Raw genomic sequence first — 6679 nt, forward strand, 5'->3', positions numbered from 1 at the left:
CTGATATAGTGTCTTCGGCATGAAGAAAAATACAATCCTTCGATAAGGGCCGGCCTGAACCGATTCTCTCCAAGCGAATAACACCTCATAACTAAAACATTACATTTGACCTAGAAGCATCCCAAGCTGCCGGAGCAGAAAGAAAGATGGAGTCTCTCCCGTTTGAGGCCTACCAGGCCTGAATTCAGCACGGCTCCATGAAATACCCTCACTACAGGACAGGTTATCCCTAATACTAACAAATCTATCCCCTAGGCTATGTGTGCAAGCCCTGATCTATGGGGAAGAGCACAGGATCATGTCGAAGTGCCTAGTAAATAGGCTCCATTCACTACTCTAACCCTTAGACTTGAATGGTAAGAGACTGAAGTCACATTCAATTACTTTTCCTCACAAGAAGGCGGGGAAAATCGAGCAGAACATTTCACCCTTGACTTCAGTCTATTATACATTCATTAAACAGAACTAATATCTGTGGAAGAATAATATGAAACAAGACTAACTGATCTATGTCTAGTACCAGGTGTGCAGAATTGAAATAGTGAAGGAATACACTGAATAAAGCAACAGATAGAAATCAAAATGCCGATAGTAATCAGAATACCTCCTAATATCTGACGTAACATATGCAAATCAGGTAACCAATTAAAGAGCCAGTCAAACCAGCCCTGGTCAATGTGTTTTCTAACTTCTTCTGTCAAGTCATGTAGTTTATCAATGTGAGCTTGAATGGATTTTGTATGATCCGACAAGTTAAAACAACAAAGACCCTCAAAATCAGAACAATCGTGTCCATGTTTAAGCAAAAGATAATCAATGGATGCTCGATTTTGCAAGATAGCTCTACGTTCACCCTGGGCGTCTAATAGCGTGTCAGACAGGACTATAGAAGTATGATTAATGGATTTTACCATCCAGCTGGCCATTTTCCCAATAGATTTGGCATTATAAACTGCCAAAGCAGGAACACCAACAATTGAAATAGCCAGGCTAAGGTATTCAGACTTGGAATATAAATGCAAAGATGAGTCACAATCCTCCTGTAACCTCACTGTATCTCGAATCACACGAGAGTTGGCATTCGGATGTGATGAAAACATCAACAAGCTCAGTCTAGTAATGGCACAAGGGCCTCCAGAAATATTTGCGGGGATATATGGCCAGGAAGTATTACCACATGAGAAAAGCCATCCGGCAGGTAGTAACATCGTGCGATAATGACTGGGGGTAACTACCAAACTCTTGCAAGTCATGTTATTCTGAACAGAAGTACATGTTTTCGGTGTCCTTTGAAGGCACAAAGTTCGTTCATGAGCGGTGAATGAAGTGGCACCTTTCAATCTTAAACGCATACATTCAGAAATCGCACTAGGATCACAAGTAAGGAAAAAACACAAATCACCCTGTGTGATATTATAGGTAACTATTTGGGACTGGATGGGGGGTATCGGGTCTGACAGTACAGTACACAAGGGGCAATACTCATGGGTAGCAAAATCGCCCAGAAGAACATTGGGGCGAGCATTCGATATATTAAAAATATGAGTCAAAGTCTCCAATGAAGCAGGGACAGCAACTAAACAAGTCGCTAGAATGTCAGTCACCGATCTCATCGGTGTCAAGCAGAAATGAGGGGCTTTAGTCACTCGTTTGGCTAACATAATCCAAAAGTTCGACGACGAATCCCACGCAGCGAAGGAACGCGACACTCGGGTTCTCAACTCAGCCCGGGTTGATGGGATCCCTCCTCTCTCGTCGTACCAGCCCAAAAGGAGTCCAACGCCGACACATCCTGCAGCAACAGTCCAAAGAATGATCTGAAAGAGAATCAAATACAGGCATTATTCATTCTCGTAAGTAACATTTGTCAGCCTGGACTGCTTCCCAGCTATCTTTCCCTGGTCTCATAACTAAAATGGTGTTGTCTTGACCGGTTGCAATGACTTCTGCTTGTTCAGGGGGATTCTTAGGCTACTGCACCCAAACTCTGGCCCCAGGATTATCTGTGGAGCCAAAACCTTTCTGGCCTCGTACAGTTAGCAACGTTGGGGCAGTGCCTTTTGTGATCTCACCACTGAAAACAGGCATTATGAGCAATTGAGCCACTCGGTCAGTTTGATGTATCAGTAAGTCAACCTCACTGCTATTCAGCAGGAGCACCTTAATCTCTCCCTGATAATCACTGTCAATGATCCCTCCAAGCACCTGAACGCCTTTTACAGCCAGCCCCGATCTAGGGGCGATTAATCCGAAATTCCCAGTTGGTATATGAACACCAACACCAGTTTCAATGATGACTCGATCCTTACTTTTTATAACGGTGTCATCCATGGCATGCAAGTCTAAACCTGCCGACCCTGGGGTCGCTCTACATGGAGCCAAAGCTCCGGGAGTAATTTCCCAGTACATCACAGTCTCTCTGATTTCATTGGGCTTAGCATCAACATTCGGAGGAAACAAACGCATAAGTGGGGATTCAGCATTTAGAAAAGGACGGTTATTCAAAATCAATAGCGCTTGAGGCAAAAAGTCTCGCCAATTCTTATACTTGTCATCTATTAATTTACGTAACTGATCTTTCAGCAGGCCATTCAACCTCTCCACAAGACCCGAGGCCTGTGGATAATATGGTATATGAAACACCCATTCAATATTGTTTTCCACACAGAATTCCTGTACCAATCTTCCACGAAAATGGGATGCATTATCAGATTGAATTTGGAATGGCACACCATAATACATCATAATCAATTCCACTGTTTTAATAGTATTCAATTGGGTAGCTTGCTTACAGGGAAGGGCCACCAACAGGCCACTGTATGTATCAACAATAGTGCAAACATATTGACAATTCCTACTCATAGGAAGTGGACCAATGTAATCAATCTGCCAAATTTGAGCGGGTAATTTCCCGCGATGTAAATGACCTTTAACAATTTGGGGCACTTTGCGCTGCCTGATATGCTGACAAATGGGACAATGTAGAATAACATTTTTGATTAAATCTAGGGGAATATAAATTCCTCGATCAGCAGCCCACCTGCTAGTGGCTTTCTCTCCAAAGTATCCTGCTTTCTGGTGGGCCCATTTCGCCAATCCCGCAATATCAGAATCTTGCCTGTCCACCACTGCCTCAGCAATTTTAGATTTCTCATCTGCAATATTATGAAAGAATTTGTCAAGAGAGTCTATCGGGGTATGAGCATCCACATGGAAGATTGTAACAGTACTCTGTGGGAGCATTTCCCAAATCTCCTGCCATAATTCTTTTCCCCACAGTTCTTTTGAATGGATTTTCCAACTATGGGAATGCCAAGTCGGTAACCAAACTGCCAGTCCATTGGCAGTAGACCAAGAATCGGTGAAAATATGACATGTGCCAGGTAACTCTTGTTTCAGAACTTGATAAACAGCATAGAGTTCAGCAAATTGACTGCTCTTACCCTCACCAGTTGTACTCAGCAATTTTTGTGTGATCGGATTATAGGACACCGCCTTCCAATGCCGTTTCGTCCCTATGAACCTTGCTGAACCATCCGTAAACCAGACATGGTTTCTGTCCTCTGCGGACAAATCATCAAAAGGTCTACCCCACTTAACAGGAGACTCCTGTACTAAAGGTACGGAACATTCACTCTCAGTCTCAGTCGATGGCGCCCGTGCCACCTGCTCATGCAAAGATGCAACTCCTTTTTGTCCCACACGTGCCCTGTCTTGTATATACCATTTCCATTTAATCACACTCGCCTCTTGAGCGTGTCCAATTCGGTGAGTTTTCGGCAAACTCATAACCCACTGCATGATAGGAATTTCAGGTCGCAAAACTATATCATGTCCCAAAGTCAATTGCTCGGTATCCACCAGAGCCCAATAACATGCAAGTAACTGTTTCTCAAAAGGTGTATAACGATCACCAGCATCAGGTAACTTTTTGGTCCAGAAACCTAACGGTACTCTACTCTTGCCTTGTTTCTGCCACAAACTCCAATTCGCATAAAGGCCTTGTACAGACACATTCAAATCCACATCACCATCACATACAGGCCATAAATCCAGAGCATGCTGAATTGCTTCTTTTGCCAGACTGAACGCATCTTGCTGTGGTTTATCCCATTCAAATGCATTCTTTTTACGAGTGACATGGTACAAAGGGGCCAATATTTGACTCAAATGAGGAATATGCTGGCGCCAAAAACCAAACAAACCAATGAAGCTTTGGGCTTCTTTCCTATTCCTCGGAACTGCAAAATCAAGAATTTTCTGTTTAACCTGAGGGATCACTTCTCGGTGCCCCTCATGCCAATTAATACCCAAAAATTTCACAGCCTGGGACGGACCTTGTAATTTATCCGGGTTGATTTCCCAACCTTTCTCACGCAGGCACTCAATGACTCTGTCCAATTGGGTCTGAACTTCCTCTTGTGTTTCGCCTTGGATCAAAATATCATCAATATAGCGACATATCTGAATTTGCGGATGAACCGGTACCTCAGCCAAATGCTCTGCCACCAGCCGGTGACATATCGTAGGACTATGCACATAGCCCTGGGGAAGACTTCTAAACGTCATATGACGCCCGTTCCACGTAAAACTGAATTGTTCCTGACACTCAGGGGCAATCGGAATCGAAAAGAAAGCATTAGCAATATCAATGGACGCATACCATGTACCTGGATGTTTTTGGATTCTTTCAATTAGGGTAATAACATCCGGTACTGCAACAGTCAAAGAGGGTGTGTGTCTATTCAATTCTCGATAATCAACAGTCATGCGCCAAGAATTATCACTCTTACGTACAGGCCAAACAGGATTATTCCAAGCAGTAGTAACTGGGGTTATAACTCCTGCATCCACCAACTCCTGAATAGTGGTACTAATCTCTTCATGACCACCTGGAATACGATACTGCTTCTGACGAACCACTTGTGTCGCCTGGGGAACTTTTATGGGGGGCATCCTTAAACGACCAACCCGTACAGGCCTGGACGATGTATAATGTTTAGTTCCAAATTGGTAACATCCATCATCTAAGTGCAAAGTCATTCCTTTCAAAATATCAATTCCAATTATGAATTCTAAGAGTGGTACCACTAATACAGAGTATTCTTTTCTAGGAATTCTACCTATTCTCATTTCAAGTAAAGTTTGAACTGCGGGAGTTTCCTTTCCACCTAATCCGGTAATTGTAAAAGGCTGACCTTTAAACTTCTTTGATTTTCCATGAATAAGAGTGGCCTCCGCTCCTGTATCTACCAATGCTCGGGCCCTTTGGACATTACGATGTCTCCAATAGATATCAATATCTACATAGGGTCTATTATCTCTGTGAGCCCATCTGTGTACTGGAGCTTGACCTATTTCCTAGTAATTTTTACTGCGTTCTGTGTACCAGGATAAATCAGGATAAAGACTCTCACGTTTCCCAGGTATCGATACCTCCTGTTCATATCCATCTCCATTACGAAATGGATTCCTGTCCTCTGCATTGTACTGCGGGTTTCGATCGGCCAATCTGTGTCGATCCTCTCTCCTTCTCAACTCAGGGGATTGATCCCTATCATCTCTACGTCTGCTGTTAACATAATCATCTCTCCCCCTCTCTCTTTCACGACGGGGGGACAAATCACGTACATAACGTCGATCATCACGACGATCAGAGCGCCCACGGCGGTCGTCATCACCGCTACCGTCAGAAAAACCACGATCACACTCAGTCGTCCGAACACGCCGGGCACCCTCCTTTCGATCCAAGCCACGTTTGCGAAACATTTCCCACAAACGAGAAGTAGTCTCACCGTTAATGTCCTCCTTTCGCACACCATCGGCCATAAGACCAAAAAACATATCACGTCTAGTAAGTTTATTGTCACCAGGAGTACGAGTGTCAGGCCGGGATTGCCGTTCAGGTTTAAACCACTCACCCAACTCACCGAGTTGGCGTACCGATTCCAGCACCATAGACAATATGTTACCAGTCTGATTAATCAATAAAGTCATCATGACCTGCTTATAAGCAACAGGGGAAGAATGAATAATACGATTCCGCACAGAAGATGTCAACAAACCATCAAGCAACCTGTCAGCAGTATTCAGAAAAATTGCCGTTTTCATCACCTCCTCTTTGAGACGTTGTGCAGCATCGCGCAAAGTATACCACGGTTTGTCATTCACAGGCCAGTCAGATTCAGTAGGATATTTTTGATTACAACCCTCAGTCGCCAATTGAAGCAAAGAAATTTGACCACCAACATTAAAGTTACGAAAATGATCCTGTACAGTAGAATCCGAACTCAAGGAACAAAACTTCAAACAATCGCCAGCATCCAACATAATGCCAGCAGCGCCCAGTTCATAAAGGCGCACCATCCATGTGAGTAAGGTCTCACCAGCTCGCTGCCGAAATCGCTGCAAAATATCACTAATTTCTTGTTGAGTAAAATCCTCCAAAGAGTCTAAAGCAATACCATTCGGAGCACCGGGAGCCTGCTGCAACTTCCGCCGAAAAACTGGATGCACCGAGACCGCGGGACGAGCATCACAAGGAGCTCGACCAGTACACATAGAGGAACAATCAGTGTAAGAAGCATCGACCCCACTCGAAGGACGAGCGCAATCACGGGGTGCACCATCAGAGGCGCAAGAAGCACACTTACAATCACGGCCGGAGCGAGAGGACTCG

The sequence above is a fragment of the Triturus cristatus genome, chromosome 2_1, assembly GCF_964204655.1.
Source record: "Triturus cristatus chromosome 2_1, aTriCri1.1, whole genome shotgun sequence".
In the NCBI taxonomy this organism is placed as follows: domain Eukaryota; kingdom Metazoa; phylum Chordata; class Amphibia; order Caudata; family Salamandridae; genus Triturus; species Triturus cristatus.